A 24729-nucleotide genomic window follows, 5' to 3' on the forward strand; every position below is an offset into this window, starting at 1 on the left:
GATGACAGCAGCCTCTTTGCTATGACAAATGCGTATAGAGACAAAGCTTTGGATACTTTTATAAGAGGTTTAAGAGGGGATCTCCCTAGGCTCTTGAGCGTAAAGGAGCCTACATCTCTCCCACAAGCTTTGCAGCTATGCTTAAAGCTGGACAATATGAGTTATCGATTGAATCATGCATATGGGCAAGCTCAAAAAACAGTTAGTACCAACCGGAATCCTGCAAATAATACCCACAAATTTTATCCACAATTGGCTCACACAGGGGGTGCAATGAGGCTATCTTTGCCACCAAGACCGCCCTTACCGCCAAGGAATTTTAATACGCAAATGCGGCCGCCGGATAAACAACAACTCTATCATGATGCGTATAATCCTAGACAAGGACAATATAACCCGTATAGAAATCCTTATAGTTTTCTTCCTCAATCGAATACCCAAAAACCTGAACCGATGGATATAGATAGGTCCGTGCAAACAAGACAGGTCGATTACATGAATCGACCACCTCCAAGATTTGCCGATAAAAGACCGCTAGGGTCATTTCAAGGACCGGCAAATAAAATCCAAAGAAACTTCCACTTAAATACGGGTAACTCTCCAGACCCGAGATGGGAGGTGGAAACCGGTGCTGAAATGCAAGACTCTGGATATCAAGAGGGTGCTGTTGGAGGAGAAGTTGATATGGAAAATTACGCCGAAATTATGGATAGGGAATACGTCAATGAAATCTCGAATTATGGTAACGTTGGTATTGAAACCCCTGATAATGTTTTGGGGGACGAAGATCTTAAAGATGGACTTAATTTTTTTGTATAAGGAGTTCCTCGTTGCCATTCTTTTCAGTAACAGCGAGGAACGGCCATCAATTAAGATTTCTAGTAGACACGGGAAGCAATAAAAACTATATTAAGCCTAGTCTGGTAAGCAACCCTAAACAAAACAGGGATTTTTTTTCGGCAAAAGCAGTAAAAGAGGAAATAATTGTGACACAGCATGTTTATCTAGATATATTTGGGGGAAGGACAAGACCACTCCAATTTTTCCTATTACCAGGATTACAAACGTTTGATGGTATTCTGGGCAATGACTCAATGAGGGAACTTTCTGCAGTTATCTATACCAAGGAAAATTACCTTACTCTTGAGGGAGTTGGCAAAATACCTACCAGCCAATACATTTTTCAAGACCTCAAAAATATTGAATTGAGACTAGCACACTTACCAGAATGTCAGACTAATGAATTAAAGGACATTGTTAGAAGGCACAGTAATTTATTCTTGGAACCGGAAGAGAGATTGACGTACACTACCAAGGTTGTCGCGGAAATCAATACCACCAACAACACACCTACCTATACGAGAAACTACCCATATCCGCATGCCTTGAGAGAGGTGGTAGATGCGGAAATAAGAAAACTGTTAAACGATGGTATAATAAGGCCATCCCGCTCTCCGTATAATTCACCGATATGGGTGGTACCAAAAAAAGAAGACGCATCAGGAAAAAAGAAGTATAGGGTAGTAGTTGATTTCAGGAAACTGAATTCGGTAACGGTACCTGACAGATACCCTATACCGGAAATTAGTGAGGTTCTGGCCAATCTAGGAGGGAATAAAGTTTTTTCTGTGGTAGACCTGAAAAGTGGTTTCCACCAGATACCGCTTAGACAGGAAGATATGGAAAAACTGCATTTTCCATCAGCAATGGGAAGTTCGAGTTCACTCGGCTTCCATTTGGCCTTAAGAATGGTCCATCCATATTCCAGAGAACATTGGATGATATACTTCGAGAGTTTATTGGCAAGACATGTTACGTCTACATTGATGATATCATAATTTTTAGCAAAGATTATGAAACTCATCTTAAACACATCGAGGAAATTTTTACAACCTTGCAACGTGCTAATATGAAGGTCCAATTGGACAAATGTGAATTTTTTAAGAATCAGGTAGAATTCCTCGGGTTTGTGGTGTCAGCGGAGGGTGTTAGAACAAACCCGAAAAAGGTAGAGGCCATTGTAAATTTTCCATACCCGAGTAATCTCCGTGAATTACGTTCACTTCTCGGTCTCTTTAATTTTTATCGAAGGTTCATTAAGGGGTTTGCTGAAATGGCAAAACCTCTCACGAATTTATTGAGAGGAGACAACGGTAAAGTTACCAGGAATGAGTCTAGAAAGATTAAGATATTCTTGACCAACACGGAGAAAACAGCGATTGACTCATTGAAGAATGCATTGGTATCGCCTGAGGTAGTACTGGCATACCCGGATTTTGAGAAAGAATTCCACCTGACGACCGATGCCTCAAACAAAGCCATTGGGGCGGTATTAAGTCAGGAGGGGCGACCTGTAACGTTTATATCCAGGGTTTTATCTGAAGAGGAGGAACACTATGCCACCGACGAAAGGGAGATGCTGGCAATAGTGTGGTCACTCTACAATTTGCGAAGTTACTTGTATGGCACAGCGAAAGTGGTGATACACACGGATCACCAACCACTTACTCATGCCCTTAGCAACAAAAATGCTAATGCGAAAATGAAACGGTGGAAAGCCATACTAGAAGAATACAATTACGAAATTCGCTATAAACCCGGAAGTACAAATGTAGTGGCAGACGCTCTGTCTAGACCCCCGACTACAAATGTCTACACCCTGAGTGACACGATGCATAGTGGCGAAAGCTCTGCCGAGGATTTAATTCCCAGTGTGGAAATCCCGGTGAACGCCTTCAAGAACCAACTGCTCCTAACAATAGGTGATGAGACATCGTATCAGTTTAAGATAGTATTTCCTGGGTATCATAGGCATACAATCATGGAACGTGAATTTAATGATGTAAACCTTCTGGCACTACTGAAGGGATATTTGAACCCCTCAGTTATAAATGGTATAAAAGCGCCAGAGAGAATAATGGGTGTAATACAGAGGTTGTATCCGAGTCATTTCGCTAATATAAAAGCCCGCTTCACACAGAAAGTGGTGGAAGATGTCACGTCGGAAACCATGCAGGAGGGCATTATAATCGATACACACAAACGTGCGCATCGAAATGCAGTCGAGAATAGATCACATATCCTGGAAAGATACTATTTACTTCCCTAGCATGTTAGCCAAGGTGAAGAGGATAGTGAAACTTTGCAGCATATGTAAGGCATCCAAATATGATAGACACCCAGAAGACCCGAAGCTGAACAAGACTCCTATACCATCATATCCTGGTCAGGTAGTGCATATAGACATTTTTTCAACTGACAAGAAATTAATTATGACCTCTTTGGACAAATTTTCAAAATATGCACAGGTGAAAATTTTAAACGGAAAGTCAATAGAAGAAATACGAAGACCCCTACGCGACCTTATATTTTTCTACGGAGTTCCTAAAACGATAGTGATTGATAATGAAAAATCCCTGAATTCCGCTTCAATTATTTTTATGATGAAAGACGAGTTAGGAATTGAAGTTTTTACCACACCTCCTTATCGTAGCGAAGCCAATGGGCAGGTGGAGAGATTCCACTCCACTCTTGCGGAATTGATGAGATGTTTAAAGCATGAAGGAATTTGCCGCGATTTTGAGGAACTTCTTGAAAGGGCTTTGAACGAGTATAATCACTCGATTCATTCGACCATCGGAAGGAAGCCAGTAGATATCTTCTTTGGTAGAACGGTAGATTTTTCACCAGGAAGTTATGAACGGACTAGGGAATCTAACCTTGAGAAAATTAAAGAAAAGCAGAAAAAGGACCTAAAATTTCATAACAAAAAGAAAACCGATTATAAGGAATTTTTACCAGGACAGGTTATTTACGTTAAAATAAACAAAAGATTAGGGACAAAACTGACGGACAAATATAAAGAGGAAATAGTGAAAGAAAATAGAAATTCTACAGTAGTCACCCAGAGCGGAAGGGTGGTGCACAAGAAGCACATAAGGAACTAATAAAATTGAAATATTTACAGGTTTCTAGTACTCGTAAGTCAAGTTTTCGGAGAATTTCGAATTCTTGACTACTCAAATTCCAGATTGGTGGAGATCGATATTGGGCTGGCACAGGTCCAAACAGGAACATTTAAGTTAGTGCACATTTTCGAGTTGGAAAATTATAGAAAAATAACAGAGGAATTGGAGGACACTATCAAGCAGAACATAGGAATTCAACATCCCATCCTTCCCTTCCTTAACCATTACCTCACTCAAATTAAATCCTGCATTTCCCGATTAAAACCCCAGATTCGGCCAAAAAGATCCTTGGACTTCTTAGGAAGCGCATGGAAATGGTTAGCAGGAACGCCAGACCATCATGACTTTAACGTCATCCAAGAAAAAATAGACAATGTTTTGGCAAATAACAATAATCAAATCATAATTAATCAATTATCCATTGAAAAATTAAATTCGATCACAAACATTACAAACAAAATAATTAAAGAAATAAAAACTTACAAAGAGAATACTGTGGAAAAAACAAATGAGCTAAAGTATAGATTGGAAATCATAAAGGAAGAAATTTTCAATATAGAATTCGCCATTGAATGGGCAAAAGCTAATATAGTAAACTCATTTTTATTCTCCAAAGTAGAAATAGAAACATTGGAAAATATTTTTAAAAAATCTGAAACTCCATTTATGTCTGTAGATGAATTGTTAAAATTTGCTAATGTAAGAGTAGCCACTAATTCTGACACTGTAATTTATATTATAAGTATTCCAACTACCGATAACCAAAATTGTAGACACAGTCTAATTAAACCTGTAAAATTCAGAAATTCCATTTATAAATTAAAATTTAACGAAATCTTAAACTGTAAAAATGTAAAATTCGGGATAAAAAAGAAATGTAAACACTATGACTATTTAAATATTTGTGAATTAGATAATATTGTAAAACTAGAAGACTCAGACTGCATAGCCCAACTACTAACAAGTAAACCATCATCCTGCACCACCACCAATAATGATGACATTCCATCCCTCGAAGAAGTTGAGGACGGACTGCTGTTTTTGAATCAGTTCGCGGGACAAATTATCAACAACGAGACCCCCATGTGGCTAAATGGGACATTTATCATCCACCACGCAAACACTAACATATCAATAGATGGAAAATCATTTTTTACAACCCAAACCAACGGCCGGAAACCACCGCTTTGGTACAACCTAAGAGGACAGAGGTCGAAGTGGAAACACTTTCACTAGAGATGATGAAGGCCATTGCAATAAAAAATACAAATTTCATACAGAGGCTGAAACAGAACGAAGAAATTTACCTAAGCACTGGAGCAATAATAATTATGGCTATTATCATAACTATTATGATAATCTTAAGAAAATACCGGCAACACAAAATCCATAGAGAAAACAACTTAACCGAAACTGATAATAAAATAGATGAAATCACCATTGATGAGCCAGCAATTACCAAAACTAGCAAAAAAGTAAAAAGTCTGAACAGTATTCCATTTTTCTAATTTCATACGAGGACGTATGAAATTTAAAGGGGGAGGAGTTAACGTATGCTATATTAAAATAATGAAATGATGAGGACAGCAGTCAACGATATTGGAGTCAGCGTGTGAACAACAAAAGGTGAACATTCCCAGTCAAGTTGCTGACTAGGCATCAGGTTTCATGCGCGTGTTGGCAGTCTGAGGCGACGTATGATAGTTTACGATTTATTAAAACTAAGTCAGTGTCCAAATATAATTAAATAAAGAAAGACGTATTGCATTCGGCAATACGCAAAACATTTTTAAAAAAACAAATTGACAAATAATTTATTAATTTATATATAGGATGTATCAACTTAGCATATATTCCAGGAAAGTGGAGGGAAACAAGTCGTTTTCATACCTAAAGCGGGAAAAGCCTCTCACTCGATTGCGAAGGATTTCCGACCAATCAACTTATCCTCATTCCTACTTAACACTCTGGAGAGGATGATAGATATTTATCTTAGAACAAGCGTCAATTCAAGTTTGCTGTCGAAACGACAACATGCATACTCGAAGGACAGGTCTACTGAGACCGCATTACATGAACTAGTCAGCTTTATTGAAAGCTCACTATCTGTCAAAGAATACACAATCGTGGCGTTTCTACACAGAAAAAAAGGTGTCTTGCTAATTTTAGGACCAGTTTAACATCCACATAGTTCAAAAAATTTACTGTAATATAGTTCATTTTTCGTAACCACTGCGAAAATTAACTTAGCTAAAGGAAAACTTATAACACTTCAGTAAATGTTTTTTAGTTCACTAACTACGAAATGGGACGGATTTTTCCTTAAATAAATTTCCAATACAATAGTTAATGCATCGTTGATTGTATTATAAAAAGACATAGGCAATATAAAAATCTTACTACGAAATGTGGACAATTTACTAAGAAAAATTTTTGTATGAAAAAAAATTTTTGTAGTAAAAATTAACTTAACCACAGTACCGATTCGTATGGCGGCTTCCTACAGCTTATTTCGGTTTTTACTATATGTTGGGGTATATTTCCTCACATTGAAAATTTTAGATAAAGTAGAATAAAAAGTAGTTAATTTAATCCTTGTCGGGTGTATATAATTTTTTATGGATTCCTCGTAAATTTTGAATATATTTTACCTTATCCTATAGATAGAATACCAACTTATCAATAAACGTGATACTGGAAATTGAAGTGAGAAGAAATTATGAAATTATTGCATCATCTTTTTATACCCTTCACCACTACTGTGGTACAGGGTATAATAAGTTTGTGCATTTGTATGTAACGCCAAGAAAGAGTAATCATAGACCAACCTTTTAGTATACGGATCGGCTTAGAATTAAATTCTGAGTCGATTTAGCGATGTCCGTCTGTCTGTCTGTCTGTCTGTCTGTCTGTCTGTTGATGTATTTTTGTGTGCAAAGTACAGCTCGCAGTTTTAGTCCGATTGTCCTAAAATTTGGTATAGGGTCCTGTCTCGGCTCAAAGACGATCCCTATTGATTTTGGAAACAATCGGTTCATATTTAGATATAGCTGCCATATATATTTTTCACCGATCTGGTCATAATTGGCGTGTATATCAACCGATCTTCCTCAAATTCCGTATATCCGAATATTTTATGAGTCTCGAAAAACTTGCAAAATATCAGCAAAATCGGTTCAGATTTAGATATAGCTCCCATATATAGCTTTCGCCCGATTTACACTCATTTGCCCACAGAGGCCAATTTTTTGCTCCGATTTAGTTGAAATTTTGCATAGGGAGTAGAATTCGCATTGTAGCTATGCGTGTAAAATTTGGTTGAAATCGGTTCAGATTTAGATATATCTCCCATATATAGCTTTCGCCCGATTTACACTCATATGACCGTAGAGGCCAATTTTTAACTCCGATTTAGTTGAAATTTTACACAGGGAGTAGAATTAACATTGTAGCTATGCGTGCCAAATTTGGTTGAAATCGGTTCAGATTTAGATATAGCTCCCATATATATGTTTTTCTGATTTCGACAAAAATGGTCAAAATACCAACATTTTCCTTGTAAAATCGCCACTGCTTAGTCGAAAAGTTGTAAAAATGACTCTAATTTTCCTAAACTTCTAATGCATATATATCGAGCGATAAATCATAAATAAACTTTTGCGAAGTTTTCTTAAAATTGCTCCAGATTTAAATGTTTCCCATATTTATACCCTTCACCACTACTGTGGTACAGGGTATAATAAGTTTGTGCATTTGTATGTAACGCCAAGAAGGAAAAGTCTGAGACCCATCGTTTAGTATACCGATCGTCTTAGAATTAAATTCTGAGTCGATTTAGCGATGTCCGTCTGTCTGTCTGTCTGTCTGTCTGTCTGTCTGTCTGTCCGTCTGTCTGTTGATGTATTTTTGTGTGCAAAGTACAGCTCGCAGTTTTAGTCCGATTGTCCTAAAATTTGGTACAGGGTCGTGTTTCGGCTCAAAGACGATCCCTATTGATTTTGGAAAAAATCGGTTCAGATTTAGATATAGCTGCCATATATATTTTTCACCGATCTGGTCATAATTGCCGTGTATATCAACCGATCTTCCTCAAATTCCGTACATCCGAATATTTTATGAGTCTCGAAAAACTTGAAAAATATCAGCCAAATCGGTTCAGATTTAGATATAGCTCCCATACATAGCTTTCGGCCGATTTACACTCATTTGCCCACAGAGGCCAAGTTTTTGCTCCGATTTAGTTGAAATTTTGCACAGGGAGTAGAATTAGCATTGTAGGTATGCGTGCCAAATTTGGTTGAAATCGGTTCAGATTTAGATATAGCTCCCATATATAGCTTTCGCCCGATTTACACTCATATGACCACAGAGGCCAATTTTTTGCTCCGATTTAGTTGAAATTTTGCACAGGGAGTAGAATTAGCATTGTAGCTATGCGTGTTAAATTTGGTTGAAATCGGTTCAGATTTAGATATATCTCCCATATATAGCTTTCGCCCGATTTACACTCATATGACCGTAGAGGCCAATTTTTAACTCCGATTTAGTTGAAATTTTGCACAGGGAGTAGAATTAGCATTGTAGCTATGCGTGCCAAATTTGGTTGAAATCGGTTCAGATTTAGATATATCTCCCATATATAGCTTTCGCCCGATTTACACTCATATGACCGTAGAGGCCAATTTTTAACTCCGATTTAGTTGAAATTTTACACAGGGAGTAGAATTAACATTGTAGCTATGCGTGCCAAATTTGGTTGAAATCGGTTCAGATTTAGATATAGCTCCCATATATATGTTTTTCTGATTTCGACAAAAATGGTCAAAATACCAACATTTTCCTTGTAAAATCGCCACTGCTTAGTCGAAAAGTTGTAAAAATGACTCTAATTTTCCTAAACTTCTAATGCATATATATCGAGCGATAAATCATAAATAAACTTTTGCGAAGTTTTCTTAAAATTGCTCCAGATTTAAATGTTTCCCATATTTATACCCTTCACCACTACTGTGGTACAGGGTATAATAAGTTTGTGCATTTGTATGTAACGCCAAGAAGGAGTAATCATAGACCAACCTTTTAGTATACGGATCGGCTTAGAATTAAATTCTGAGTCGATTTAGCGATGTCCGTCTGTCTGTCTGTCCGTCTGTCTGTCCGTCTGTCTGTCTGTCTGTTGATGTATTTTTGTGTGCAAAGTACAGCTCGCAGTTTTAGTCCGATTGTCCTAAAATTTGGTATAGGGTCCTGTTTCGGCTCAAAGACGATCCCTATTGATTTTGGAAAAAATCGGTTCAGATTTAGATATAGCCGCCATATATATTTTTCACCGATCTGGTCATAATTGGCGTGTATATCAACCGATCTTCCTCAAATTCCGTACATCCGAATATTTTATGAGTCTAGAAAAACTTGCAAAATATCAGCAAAATCGGTTCAGATTTAGATATAGCTCCCATATATAGCTTTCGCCCGATTTACACTCATTTGCCCACAGAGGCCAATTTTTTGCTCCGATTTAGTTGAAATTTTGCATAGGGAGTAGAATTAGCGTTGTAACTATGCGTGCCAAATTTGCTTGAAATCGGTTCAGATTTGGATATATCTCCCATATAAAGCTTTCGCCCGATTTACACTCATAAGACCACAGAGGCCAATTTTTAACTCCGATTTAGTTGAAATTTTGCACAGGGAGTAGAATTAGCATTGTAGCTATGCGTGCCAAATTTGGTTGAAATCGGTTCAGATTTAGATATAGCTCCCATATATATGTTTTTCTGATTTCGTCAAAAATGGTCAAAATACCAACATTTTCCTTGTAAAATCGCCACTGCTTAGTCGAAAAGTTGTAAAAATGACTCTAATTTTCCTAAACTTCTCATACATATATATCGAGCGATAAATCATAAATAAACTTTTTCGAAGTTTCCTTAAAATTGCTTCAGATTTAAACGTTTCCCATATTTATACCCTTCACCACTACTGTGGTACAGGGTATAATAAGTTTGTGCATTTGTATGTAACGCCAAGAAGGAGTAATCATAGACCAACCTTTTAGTATACGGATCGGCTTAGAATTAAATTCTGAGTCGATTTAGCGATGTCCGTCTGTCTGTCTGTCCGTCTGTCTGTCCGTCTGTCTGTCTGTCTGTCTGTCTGTCTGTCTGTCTGTTGATGTATTTTTGTGTGCAAAGTACAGCTCGCAGTTTTAGTCCGATTGTCCTAAAATTTGGTATAGGGTCCTGTTTCGGCTCAAAGACGATCCCTATTGATTTTGGAAAAAATCGGTTCAGATTTAGATATAGCCGCCATATATATTTTTCACCGATCTGGTCATAATTGGCGTGTATATCAACCGATCTTCCTCAAATTCCGTACATCCGAATATTTTATGAGTCTCAAAAAACTTGCAAAATATCAGCAAAATCGGTTCAGATTTAGATATAGCTCCCATATATAGCTTTCGCCCGATTTACACTCATTTGCCCACAGAGGCCAATTTTTTGCTCCGATTTAGTTGAAATTTTGCATAGGGAGTAGAATTAGCGTTGTAACTATGCGTGCCAAATTTGCTTGAAATCGGTTCAGATTTGGATATATCTCCCATATAAAGCTTTCGCCCGATTTACACTCATAAGACCACAGAGGCCAATTTTTAACTCCGATTTAGTTGAAATTTTGCACAGGGAGTAGAATTAGCATTGTAGCTATGCGTGCCAAATTTGGTTGAAATCGGTTCAGATTTAGATATAGCTCCCATATATATGTTTTTCTGATTTCGTCAAAAATGGTCAAAATACCAACATTTTCCTTGTAAAATCGCCACTGCTTAGTCGAAAAGTTGTAAAAATGACTCTAATTTTCCTAAACTTCTCATACATATATATCGAGCGATAAATCATAAATAAACTTTTTCGAAGTTTCCTTAAAATTGCTTCAGATTTAAACGTTTCCCATATTTTTTTACTAACATTGTGTTCCATCCTAGTGCATTAGCCGACTTAAATTTTGAGTCTATAGATTTTATAGAAGTCTATCAAATTCTTCCAGATCGAGTGATACTTAAATGTATGTATTTGGGACAAACCTCTATATATTCAGCACCCAACACATTTGACGGATGTGATATGGTATCGAAAATTTAGATCTACAAAGTGGTGCAGGGTATAATATAGTCGGCCCCACCCGACTTTAGACTTTCCTTACTGGTTTTTTACTAACATTGTGTTCCACCCTAGTGCATTAGCCGACTTAAATTTTGAGCCTATAGATTTTGTAGAAGTCTATCAAATTCTGTCCAGATCGAGTGATATTTAAATGTATGTATTTGGGACAAACCTTTATATATAGCCCCAACACATTTGACGGATGTGATATGGTATCGAAAATTTAGATCTACAAAGTGGTGCAGGGTATAATATAGTCGGCCCCGCCCGACTTTAGACTTTCCTTACTGGTTTTTGTTTGTGTTTGTTATTGCGATGATGTTATGGAGTGTGTGTTGTTGGTATCTTTTGTGGTGATAGTTGTTTTGTTGCAATAGCGAGATCAGAAAGGGATCATGTGTGTGTGGAGTTGTTTTTCTTTACATATGTGTCCTTTATGACTATTTGTGTCTTTGAGTTTTATTGGTGCATTCAGTTCTGTTGATGCATTTATGAAGCGCACACGTGGTGCGCTTGCGTGCGGTATTTGTATTGTATTTTTAAATTGGTTTACATAAAAATATGCATAATGAGTGGTAATAAAATGATCTATATTTACTCTACATTTGGATCACAGTACAATTTTTTGAGTCTATATTTTTATGTTATAGCGAGTCCTTAAGGCGTGTACTAAGTTCGAGTTTAGGTGCTAAAATCAGAAATAAATCAGTAAGAAAAGTATAAAATTATACGCCATCGATGCAAATTTAAATATAACTTGATGGAGAATAGCTCGAAACAAGTTTTTTATTAAGTTTATATTCTTTAAATGGATTACACGATTAAGAACAGAAAATCGTTTTTAAGCTTATGTAGAACGCTGTTTTTTTAATTTAATATGATGAATTGTTTTCAAGTTATTCCAATATATATGGCGGAAGTGCCTTAATTTTGAACATAACCGTATATCTCAAAAAGTCGAGCTCTTAAAAAAACAAGTGTAAATTTGGATTCAGCGACCTCAAATTACTAAAAATTTGATATAAATTTTAAATGAACACAAAAACGGTTCAATTTTGTTCCCATGTATTTCTAAAGAAAACTAATCATGAAAAATTGGGATTTTAGCCACTAAACTCGAACTTAATATCCACCATAAATACTAAATGCTATATTGACAAGTGCAAATTATATCTAATTTTATAATATTTTTATTTCATTTATATTCATTTATATTCAAAAATGTCCCATTTGTGCATGGATATGATTCCACTAATGTAGTAATTGGATGATTTTTTTCAATGTGGTAAGTTTTTCGTCCATATGTAATAAAGCCAAAATTTCTATTTATTAAAAATAATTTTCATTTGCAGGATGACAGCAAATCTAATGATATTTTTTGGAATCTTCTTACTGTTTAATGCTAACTAAGTTAATATCCCTATTTGCTCTAAGAAAATTCTCTTGTAAGTTAAAGATCAAAATACCATAGAACTTGATAATATTTTTATATTTTATATACCTTTTTAACTTCAGAGGCTTATGACGCAAATCCACACAACAAAAACTAGCGAAATCGGTGAAATTGGACAAAAATGAAATGAAAATAGCAACTTATGACATATATCTTTCATATGGATAGAAAATGGAACTTGATATAAATTAGTTTCATTCTACTAGCATAGAATATTACTCTTTTGAAGAAGCAATTACTAACTACCGAAAAGTAACAGCATACAGCGTACGAATAAAAACATTTCTTTTATTGTATATCATAAGCCATAGTTTTATGTAATATAATAATAATTTTTTGAAATAAATTACTGGTAGTTATGAAAAATTGTCTTATATTGTACGAAAAATTTCTTAGTTGTATACAGGCTTGTTGTACCTTTAATTCCTCAATTTATTTACTTCTTTGAAAATTATACTGATAAACAGTTTATTTGAAACCAATTTCTAAATATAGGATTCCCAAAAACTTGTTCATTTTTCCGGATACATAAACTTATTTATAAGAAATCATGAACTTATCTAGATGAAAAAAATCTTTGGCGCCAAATCATGGTCATTCTTACTATGGGTTAGTTCATTTTTCGTAAACAATAGTAAACTTTTTTTTCGGTGTAGACATCGAAGGGGCGTTCAATAACGTCCATCCGAGCTCGATATTAAATGGACTGATAACTCTGAATGTTGATCCAGGTATACTTAGGCTGTTAGACGAACTGCTAAGGAAGAGACGCATTTCAGCCACACTAGGACAAGCAAACATACAAAGGTATGTGAACAGATGCACTCCTAAAGGAAGAGTTCTATCACCTCTTCTTTGGAATGTTGCTATAAACGACATTCTGGTTTTCCTAGAAAAAGAAAGGACACAAGTTGTGGCATACGCAGATGATGTGGCGCCAGCAGTCAGGGGAAAATTTCCATCAACAGTTAGAGACATTATACAGAGAGCTCTCCGGATGACTGAGAATTGGGCGAAAGATAATGGTATTGGGGTAAATCCTGCAAAGACAGAACTAGTCATGTACTGCAAAGATCGCAAAACTCCCACGGTTAGGCCAATTTTCTTAGGGGGTATTGAAATTACCTTGGCGTTATTTTGGACAAGAAGCTGAACTTTAAGCTTAATATTGAAGAAAGGGCGAGGAAAGCAATTGTAGATTTATACTTGTGCAAAAAGGCAATAGGGAAAAAGTGGGGACTAAAACCAAAAATTGTACATTGGCTATACACGGCAGTGGTTAGACCTATGATGCTATATGGTGTTGTAGTCTGGTGGCCGGCACTTCACCAGCCAACAAGTTTAGACAAAGTTCAGCGTATGGCGTGCTTGTGTATCTCAGGTGCATTAACAAGACAGGAACAAATTTCCTTAATGTCATACTGCATCTATTGCCTTTAGACATTTTGGCCAAACAGTCAGCTGCAACAACGGCTGTGCGGTTGCGCGAGCTATCGCTGTGGTCGGAAAAAAGTTACGGTCACAGTTTGGTCCTCAAAATAATGCCGGATGTGCCTAACGTAGTGGATTACACTTTGGCGAGACCACTCTTCGACAATAAGTTTGAGACTCTAATTCCCAACAGTGAAGCGTGGTGTACACGGACACCGGGGAATAAGACATATAGATTTCTATACTGATGGCTCCAAATTGGATGGGCAAGTGGGGTTCGGAGTATATTCTAAAGATCTGGAAATTCGAATAGCGAGAAGATTACCTAATCACTGTAGTATTTTTCAGGATGAAATATTGGCAATAAGAGAGGTGGTGAATTGGCTGAGAAGTAATGCTCCAAGCAATATTGGCATTAATATATACTCAGACAGTCAACCTGCAATAAAATCCTTGGACTCTGTGTTCCTCAACTCGAAAACGGCCATCGACTGCCGCAAATCTCTCAATGAGATGGCTGAGCAGCACAATATTCACTTAATATGGGTGCCTGGCCATAGGAACATACCGGGGAACATCGAAGCAGATGAGCTAGCAAGGCTAGGAACTACCTTACATATTCCAGGGGAACTAGAATCTGTTGGTATGCCTCTGGCTACCTGCAAGCTCTTACTGCGTGAGAAGGCTGTCATGATGGCAAATGTTCGATGGGAGAATTGCAAGGGTTGTAACGACACCAAGCAAATATGGCCCCATTTAAACTTAAACCGCACACTAGATATGCTAGTGTTCTCGACACGCCAGATATCACTCCTGATATCTGCTATAACGGGTCTCTGCCTGATAGGCGATTTTGCAAAAACTATTGGTGCGAAGTATAATGACTATTGTATGAGCTGTCATGATGCGGAGGAAAAGGAATCTATAAAACACCTCTTGTATGAGTGTCCTGCATTTTGTGTAAGGCGTAAGCAAATTTTAGGGGCATATACCTTCAGATTACTGGCGGACCTGGAAAACGTTAACTTAAGCAGTCTGCTAATGTTTTTTGAACAATCTGGTTGGTTCAACAGAAGAAAATAATAGGTACTTTTAGTTAATGTGGTATCACAATGGATTGAATAGTCTAAGTGAGCCTGAATCTTAATCGGGCTGACACTTTAACCTAACCTAACCTATGGATCCACCACTATACCACAATCCAAACCAAACTAACAATTCTATTTCGTTGATATGCTAAGAAGTTTCCGAACCGCCCTCGTTCGTATGCAATGTCGTGCAATCTTAAACCAATTGACATCGTAACAACGCTCGGTAAACAAAAAACGAGCGTGGCACTTAAGTGTGATTGCACTCAACAACAACAATTACCAGCAGTTGGGCTTAACCTTTCCAGCCGATTGAATTGTTTTTGCCTTCTTTGGGGCACTTCCTCCAGCTTCAGTCCATTGTTTGGATTGTCCTTTTGTCTCTGGAGTATAGTGGTGGATCCATGTCTCATTAACAGTTCTGAACGACGCTTAAAATCCATTTTATTTCGCTTAAAACGACCCAAAAAACCTTGAGAAATGTTCATTCTTATGCGTTTTTGATCGACTGTTAACAAAAGCGGCACCCATCTTGCAGAAAGCTTTTTCATCTGTAGTTCTTCATGCAAAATTAAATGGACTCGATCATTTGAGATGCCCATGATATTAGCAATTTCACGCACTTTTATTCGTCGATCATTTAATACCATATCATGCACTTTGACTACAATTTCTGTTGTTGCTGTTTTTGGACGTCCACTACGTGGTTCATCTTCAATGCTTGTACAACCACGTTTAAATTCAGCAACCCAATTTTTACTGTTGCATATGAAGGAGCACTTTCACCTAACACATTCACCATATCATTATGAATTTCTTGTCCCGATAAACCTTTTTTATGTAAATATATAATGACAGCACGCATTTCTAATTTTTCCATTGTAAAAAAATTGCGGATGCGGAAAAGTCAAACTGGATCCATTACTCACACCACCACAGCCACTGAAATCATTGTTCGATAGAAGTGATTCCGATTCAAGTCATCCTTCCTTTGGAGCTAATATCATTCGAGAAGGCGGCTTTATGCCGACTTGCAAGGTAAAAGATACAACACACATAACCAATCTCTCACACCAACACATTGAATTGCAACACATAACAACTACGTATACACCACAAGATCAGAAGTTACACCGTATTTCTTCAATAAATGACTGTTTCAAATACAGATACAAGGACAAATATATCATTTGCACGGTTAAATGGTGCCAACATTAGATGAACCGCATCAATTTCTGCAAATTTATTCCATTTCGTCCATTGTGGATCAGCTAAGGACAAATATATCATTTACACGGTTAAATGGTGCCAACATTAGATGAACCGCATCAATTTCTGCAAATTTATTCCATTTCGTTCATTGTGGATCAGCTAAATGTGTGGTGCAATATACAGGGAACACAACAGTTCAAGAGACGAATTATTTAAAAATTGCAAGTATTTTTTCACGCTAATAATGCTGTCGTTAATATGTTTAAGACAGCATTATAGAGAATGCCTTCAGATACGCACAATTTTTTCATAAGAGCGGATTGTACCCCAACAGGTGAGCATGTGCGAAGATTCAATGCATCCACAGTTAATAATCCAGTCACTGATCCCCATCTACACTGATAACACAAATGGTGCATGAACCGTACGGTGCATTAAATCTTTTATCGCCTTGCATGGCTGATGGAAGTGCACAAAACGATATCCGCGACCGTTAGTTGCTGAAGCAGGTACGGGGAGAGATGGATATCCAGAAGATAATGGTCGAACTATCAAAGTTAATGTCAAAAATCAAGATATTGAGATCGGAAATAAATTCATTGTACCATATTGCCCGCTTCTATCACGAATTTTCGAAACACATACAAACGTTGAGAGTTGTCATTCGGCGATATCAATCAAATATTTGTGCAAATATGTCACAAAAGGCAGTGACATAGCTGTTTTGGTATTGCGTCGGAAAATGCGAATGACGAAATCAGTAACTTCCAAATGGGCAGATATGCCAGTACTAATGAAGCATTATGGCGATTATTTTCATTTCAAATTCACCCACAGTTGTATGTTACACTTAGCAATGCATTTGGAAAATGGCAAAAGAGTTTACTTGACTGAGGGTCATGCGGCACAACTAGATGAGAGACCACCATCGACAACATTGAATAGCTTCTTTGCAATGTGTGAAGCAGATCCATTCGCAGTGACGCTGATGTACATTGATATGCCCATGTATTACACTTGAAATCAATCAACAAAGAAATTCCAACGACGCAAACAAGGAACCCCAGTTCCAGATTGGCCAAAGATGTTTTCCACTGATGCAATAGGTCGCATGTATACTGTTCATCCTAGATATGATCAATGTTTTTATTTGCGGCTGCTGTTGGTAAATGTTCGTGGACCAAAATCCTTCGCGCATTTGAAGACTGTGAATGGGCACCAATGTCAAACATATCGAGAACTAATGGGTTTGCTGGAGAACGATTGGGTTTTAACACTTGTGGATTCAGTTATTTCATCAAATGCGTACCAAATACGAACGCTTTTCGCAATTATCATCACCACATGTTTTCCTTCACAACCAATTCAGTTACGGAAACAATACAAAAACTACATATGTGAAGATATTTTGTATCGCTTGCGCATTCAAACGAATACTCCTGATATCGAAATAACCGATGAAGTCTACAATGAAGGATTGATTCTGATTGAGAATCAATGCTTGACTATTGCAAATAAGCTACTGATTGCAGTAGGAATGATTGCGCCAAATCGATTGATGCACGATGCATTCAACTAAGAATTAAATCGAGAGCTGCAATACAATGTTGATAAAATGCAGGAATTCGTTCGAAATAATGTGCCGTTGCTGAATGAAAAGCAAAAACAAGTGTACGAAACAATAATGCAAGCGGTAGACAATAATACTGGTGTTCTATTCTTCCTGGACGCACCTGGAGGAACAGGGAAAACGTTTGTCATTTCATTGATTTTGGCCACAATTCGATCGAGATGTGACATAGCTTTGGCGTTAGCATCATCTGGCATTGCTGCGACTCTTCTAGATGGCGGTTGCGCTTAAGTTGCAACTGAATTTAAACACAACTGATACTTCAACGTGAATATTTCCCGATCCAGTGCAATGGAAAATTGTTGATGCAATGCAAACTCATTGTTTGGGATGAGTGCACAATGGCTCATAAGAAAGCACTTAACTACATACTGAAGTGTCTTCGGTGAAGTAACAACATCTTTGGCGGTTTGATGATATTGTTGGCAGACGATTTCAGGCAGATGTTGCCAGTAATTCCCCTGGCATGCCTGCAGATGAATTGAATGCTTGGCTGAAGGCATCACCTTTATGGAATGACGTATAAACATTATCGCTAACAACTAATATGAGAGTTCGACTTCAGAATAATCAAAGAGCTGCACAATTTTCCAAACAATTGTTAGCTGTTGGAAATGGAAAAGTCCCAGTTGATGCGACAACTGGTTTAATTACTCTTACCAAAGACTTTTGCCAATTTCTGGACTATCAATTAGCTCTTATTGAAAATGTTTTCCCAAATATTAGTGGGAATTATCAGAATAATGCTTGGTTAAGTCAACGAGCAATTCTTGCCGCAAAAAATACACGCACTGAATTTCAACATTCAATCAAAAATTGCTGGCGATTTGGTAACTTACAAATCCGTTGATTCCGTAACAAATCCTGATGATGTTGTAAATTATTCAACGGAGTTTTTGAACTCTCTGGATTTACCAGGATTTCGACCATATAACTTGCAACTCAAAGTTGGTACGGTCATTATGATATTGCGTAATTTGAATCCACCGCGACTTTGCAACGGAACTCGACTTTCGGTAAAAAGACTTATGCCGAATTTGAATGAGGCAACCATTATTAACGGAAAAAACACAGGTGAAAATGTATGTATTCCTCGAATACCAATGATTCCGACTGATCTTCCGTTTGACTTCAAACGGTTGCAATTTCCAGTTCGCCTTGCGTTCGCAATGAATACACATATATGTGTTTAGAAAGAGATACCTAGAGAGTATGATGCAAGTAAAATAATGTAAGTAACCAATTGGCGCCTTAAAAATATATACACACAAAGAAAATGTCATTAAAATTTTTTACTACCAGTGTATGCCCTAAGGTGAAACATAATATGTTTGAACAATACAAACAATATTTTGTTTGGACCAATCCTGAAAATATTGTTACGAATTTGATAATTATAGATATAAGTTTATTTAAATTAGTTTCCGTTAATTTAAAATTTCAAATTGTAACGATAAAATTTCGCTATCACTTGTTGGAATCATCTATTCATTTTCTAGTATTTTCCTGAATTTCTTTTATGTTCTTTTGTTTGCTTACCGAAATGTTAGTTCTTACTCTCTCATAGAATAGCAACCCCTTTGCTTTGTTATTCTGCATTCTCATTTCATCTCATTGTCTATTGTCTAAGAATGTTCTGGCGTTGCCAGAATATTGTAGTGCTACCAGAATGTTCTCGTATTGCCACACTGTCATATATAAAAGCGCTCGCATGCTGCTAACGAGTCAGTCTTAATTAAAGCGTCAAACGAATAACTTCAGTGTGAACGAATTGTAAAGTGTGAAGTCATAGTAAATAAATTGTAGATTGTCGTTATTTAAAAGAACTGTGTTTTAATTGTCGGGTAATTAAAAACGCCTAAATATAAAAACGTAACAATTGGTGTCAGAAGTGGGATAACGAAAAAAATCTACAATGAAGTTTCATGAGCTTCGTGTGGAAGACTTAAAAAAGGAATTGAGCAAACTGGAGCTGCCGACAACAGGCAATAAGGCCCAGCTTCAAAAGCGTCTACTGGAAGAGTTTGAACGGCGTAATATGGACATTGCGACGCATGAGTTTGATTATAAGGAGGACATTGACGAATCAATACTCGTCAATACCAGCAGTGTAGAAAATCCATCTGCGGCTTCAAGTGTTATGGATTACACCTCAATGCTCAATGTTTTGAGCAAAATGATGGAAGAGAATTCTAGAAAACTGGAAGCAAATTCTCTAAAAATGGAAGAAAATTCAAGAAAACTGCTCGAAGAAAACGCTCTAAAACTGGAAGCCAATTCTAGAAAATTGGAAGAATAATTCGACGAAAATTCAAAAAAGATGGACGAAAATTGTAGAATTCTCAATGAAAAACTTCAAGAAATTTCTGAAAGCATGGAGAAACGTGTGGACCATATAGAAGGTCAAATTATAGAATTGGATAAGAAAGTTCTTTCCGTAGATGAGAAAATTGTGGTTCACGATGAGAAACTTCTACACCTGGAGAAAAAAATGGCTGACCTGGAAATTAAAGGTGGTCCCGTGCGCGTAATCGACGGCCCAAAAATCAAAACTCCGGTTTTTGATGGCTCATCTTCATTTGATGTTTTCAAATTGCAATTTGAGACGGTGGCATCCAGAAACATGTGGAATGACAACGACAGAGCAATTGAACTTCTGTTGGCATTGAAAGGTAATGCTGCCGATGTAATACAAAGTATCCCAACTTCTTCCAGAAATAACTATAACGAAGTAATAGCTGCACTACAACGCAAGTACGGTGGAGAACATAAGCAAGACATCTTTAGAATGGAATTAAGAGGTAGAGTCCAGAAATCAAACGAGACTCTACAAGACTTTGCAACAGAAGTTGAGCGGTTGGTGCTACTGACATACCCAGGAGAGAGTCACCCACTTGTGGACCGCATCAAAATTGAGACTTTTGTGAATGGCATTCGAGACCCAGAAATAAAATGTGCAACATATGCGTCACAAAAGGCTACATTCGCAGAAACAGTAACATTTGCACTTGCGCAAGAAACTGCGAGATTGCTGGCACGGCCTCAAATTCACAAAGTACACAGAGTAGAGACCGAGTGTGAAGAATCGAAATCTATCATTGACTCGATGAAAGAGGCAATGAAGCAGGTAATGCAATAATTGAAACAGGATGCAACTAAATCCCGAATCAAATGCTATAACTGTGATAAGCCGGGACATCTAGCTCGAGAATGCAAAGCACGACGCAAACGGTCAAGATCCACATCACCATCTCCATTAAACAATAGCCATAAGAAGGTGACCCCACAGTCAAGTGAGTCACCTTTAAACTAAATCGAGCTAGTTCAGCGGGGCAAGAGCTGGCTCCCACAGACGATGGCCCCACCATCTCCATAGCAATAGTTCAACAGAAAAATAACAATTTAACTATTGCGGGTGTTATTAATGGCGACAAGCGTACTTTGACGTTGGATACTGGTGCATCAAAGTCTATCATTAGATCTGATTTAGTAAAAGGAAAAGTTACACCACTGATTGGAGTCAAGCTACGCACGGCTAAAGGGGAACCCGCAACCGAATATGGAAAGATCGCCGTAAAATTAACTATTGCTAACAAATCCGTTACTTATGATTTCATTGTGGCCGATATAGTAGACGAAGTTATAATTGGAGTGGATTTCATGATTGCTTTTGGTCTCAATCTGGATATGAAGCGTCGTGTAATGACATGGTGCGATGCCGAAATAACGGTAAACGTGGGATACGACGAAAATACAACTGTCAGACGTTTGACAACGAGCCAGTCAGAGTCTATACCACCGAATGCCGAAGCAATTATATGGGTTTCTATGAATGGAGATTGTGAAGTCGGCCAATTGTGGGTTGTTGAACCAGCAGAAAACAAAAGCAACAACATCTTGATAGCAAATGCCCTGGTAACAACGAACGAAGAGAGACTAATACCAGTTCGTGTCTTGAACTTGTCTGACAATCACGAGCAAATTGTAAAATTTTCTGACATTGGCAAATGTACACCAGCCGAGGCAATAGTCAATTTGGAAGGCAACTCATCAAAGACACATGGAGCAGTGAGAAAACATCTAGAAGCGTATGTCGAGGCTTGGACACGTCATCTATCGCCGTCAGAGAGAAATAAAGCCAAGCAATTGTTGTGGAAAAACGCCTCTGCTTTTGCTTCTGAAAAGGGAAATCAAGGAAGAACATCTGTAGTGAAACATGAAATTAAAACCGCAGAAGAAAGGCCCATAAAACAGGCACCACGAAGTGTTCCCCTGGCAAAAAGAGACGAAGTTCAAAAGCTCATAAAGGAAATGGCGGAGAGTGGAGTGATCGAGCCATCATCAAGTCCTTGGTGTTCCCCAGTTGTGCTGGTCAAAAAGAAAGATGGAAGTACCCGATTCTGCGTGGACTACAGAAAACTGAATGATGTCACCAAAAAGGACAGTTATCCGCTTCCACGCATTGATGACACGTTGGACACACTAGCCGGAACAACATGGTTTTCTACGCTCGATTTGCAGAGTGGATATTGGCAAGTAGAGATCGCCGAGAAAGACAAGGAAAAGACGGCTTTTGGCGTTAATGGTGGTCTCTGGCAATTCAATGTAATGCCGTTCGGGCTCTGCAACGCTCCGGCTACCTTCGAAAGATTGATGGAGCGAGTAATAAAGGGGTTGCACTGGAAATCGTGCTTGATATACTTGGATGACATCATAGTGATGGGCAAAACATTTGACGAGCACCTTAAGAACTTGAAGGACGTTATCCAGCAATTGTCAGCCGCTGGTCTACGCCTTAACGCAAAGAAATGCTACCTTTTCCAGCGGGAAGTTAAATACCTGGGTCATCATGTGACTGCAGAGGGCATATCAACCGATGAAGACAAAATCCAAGCTGTCAGAGATTGGCCACGACCCCGAAATCTCCACGAATTAAGAAGTTTCCTTGGGTTATGTACATATTACCGACGATTCGTCCCAAACTTCGCAAGCATCGCCGCTAGTCTCCATAAATTGACGCAAAAAGGTCAGAAGTTCCAGTGGAGCGACGAACAGGAGGATTCATTCCAACATTTAAAAGAACTTTTATGTTCAGCTCCTGTTCTAGCGTATCCTATTCCGGGCGAAAAATTTGTTTTGGATACAGATGCTAGCGCGCATGGTATTGGAGGTGTGCTATCCCAACAGATAGACGGCAAGGAGAAGGTCATCGGATATTTCAGCCGAACGTTGTCCAAGCCCGAAAAGAACTACTGTGTAACGCGACGAGAGCTGCTAGCCGTCATAGAGGGTGTAAAACATTATCATAAATATTTGTATGGACAACACTTCTTGCTCAGGACTGATCACTCAGCTCTACGATGGTTGCTCCAATTCAAGAATCCGGAAGTTCAACTGGCACGTTGGATCGAGAGGCTCCAAAGCTATGATTTCAGTATCGAGCATAGAAAAGGTGGAAAACACGGTAACGCTGACGCTTTGTCACGTCGACCTTGCAGTATAGAATGCAAGCACTGCTCGAAAGCTGAACATAAGGAGGAGATTGTTGATATTCGGCTGTTACACATCGAATCTGGAGTGGACTGGCCAACAGAACAGCGTAAAGATCCCATTTTGAACAAAATTATTTCGGCAAAGCAAGAGAACAAGAAGCCCAGCAAGAAAGACATCGCAGCCGAAAGTCCACTTATGAAATCATACTGGGCTCAATGGGATAGTTTAGTTCTAGTCAATGGATCCCTGCAACGTAAATGGGAAAGCGAAGATGGCAAGAGCAGCCGAAATTTGATCATCGTTCCAGATTCCAAAATAAGAGACGTTTTGGCGGAGTTCCATAATGGTCCCAGTGGAGGTCATCTGGGAATAACCAAAACCGCCGATAAAGTGAAGCAACGATTCTACTGGGTTGGATGCCAGAAATCAATTGCTGAATGGGTAGCCAATTGCGAGAAGTGCATGAAGGCGAAAAGTCCAACAAGGAAAAGTCGAGGTCCTATGCAAGAATATAGACCAGGAGCCCCGTTTGAAAGAATAGCAATGGACGTGGCAGGCCCTTTCCCAGTAAGTGATTCTGGAAACCGTTATGTCCTTGTGGTCATGGATTACTTCAGCAAATGGCCGGAGGTGTATGCAATTCCAAACCAAGAGGCAAAAACGATTGTGGATGTTGTCAACAAAAACTGGATATGTCGCTACGGTGTGCCGTCCGAGATTCACTCAGACCAGGGAAGAAATTTTGAATCGGCCATATTCAAAGAGATGTGTGAATCCTTTGGTATCAAGAAAACGAGGACTACACCATTACATCCACAATCCGACGGCATGGTAGAAAGGTTTAATCGCACTCTGGAGGAACATCTTCGAAAAGTGGTGGACAACGGCCAGAGGGACTGGGACGAGCATATACCAAAGTTTTTGCTGTCGTATAGATCTGCCATTCATGATTCCACCTATCGAACACCGGCCAATGTTCTATTCGGAACTGAGTTGAAGTTGCCTGGAGATCTGATATTCGGCGCTAAACCTAATGAGCTCGCCATGGAAGAAAACAGAAACGACAACCCAAACACTTTCGGCGAAGTTCACGAATCAGTGCGCAACAAAATAAAAATGGTCAGCAACAGAATGAAGGCGAGATACGATCGTGCTGTAAATACTGAGGGCTTCCAAGAAGAAGAATTGGTTCTGCTATTTAACCCGCAACGAAAGAAAGGATTGTGTCCTAAACTGCAAACACAGTGGGAAGGCCCATACAAAGTCATCAAGAAGATCAATGATGTTG

General features: G+C 38.2%; 1 protein-coding gene and 1 pseudogene across 3 annotated transcripts in view; one reads left to right on the top strand and one right to left on the bottom strand.

Annotated features, from left to right (window-relative positions):
- The window catches only part of LOC142225536 (uncharacterized), a 455965-nt gene that overhangs the window by 279821 nt on the left and 151415 nt on the right, over positions 1-24729 (bottom strand). The window lies entirely within an intron of this gene.
- On the top strand, positions 16729-17897 carry LOC142227578 (uncharacterized; annotated as a pseudogene).

The sequence above is a fragment of the Haematobia irritans genome, chromosome 2 (assembly GCF_050003625.1).
Source record: "Haematobia irritans isolate KBUSLIRL chromosome 2, ASM5000362v1, whole genome shotgun sequence".
Classification (NCBI taxonomy): domain Eukaryota; kingdom Metazoa; phylum Arthropoda; class Insecta; order Diptera; family Muscidae; genus Haematobia; species Haematobia irritans.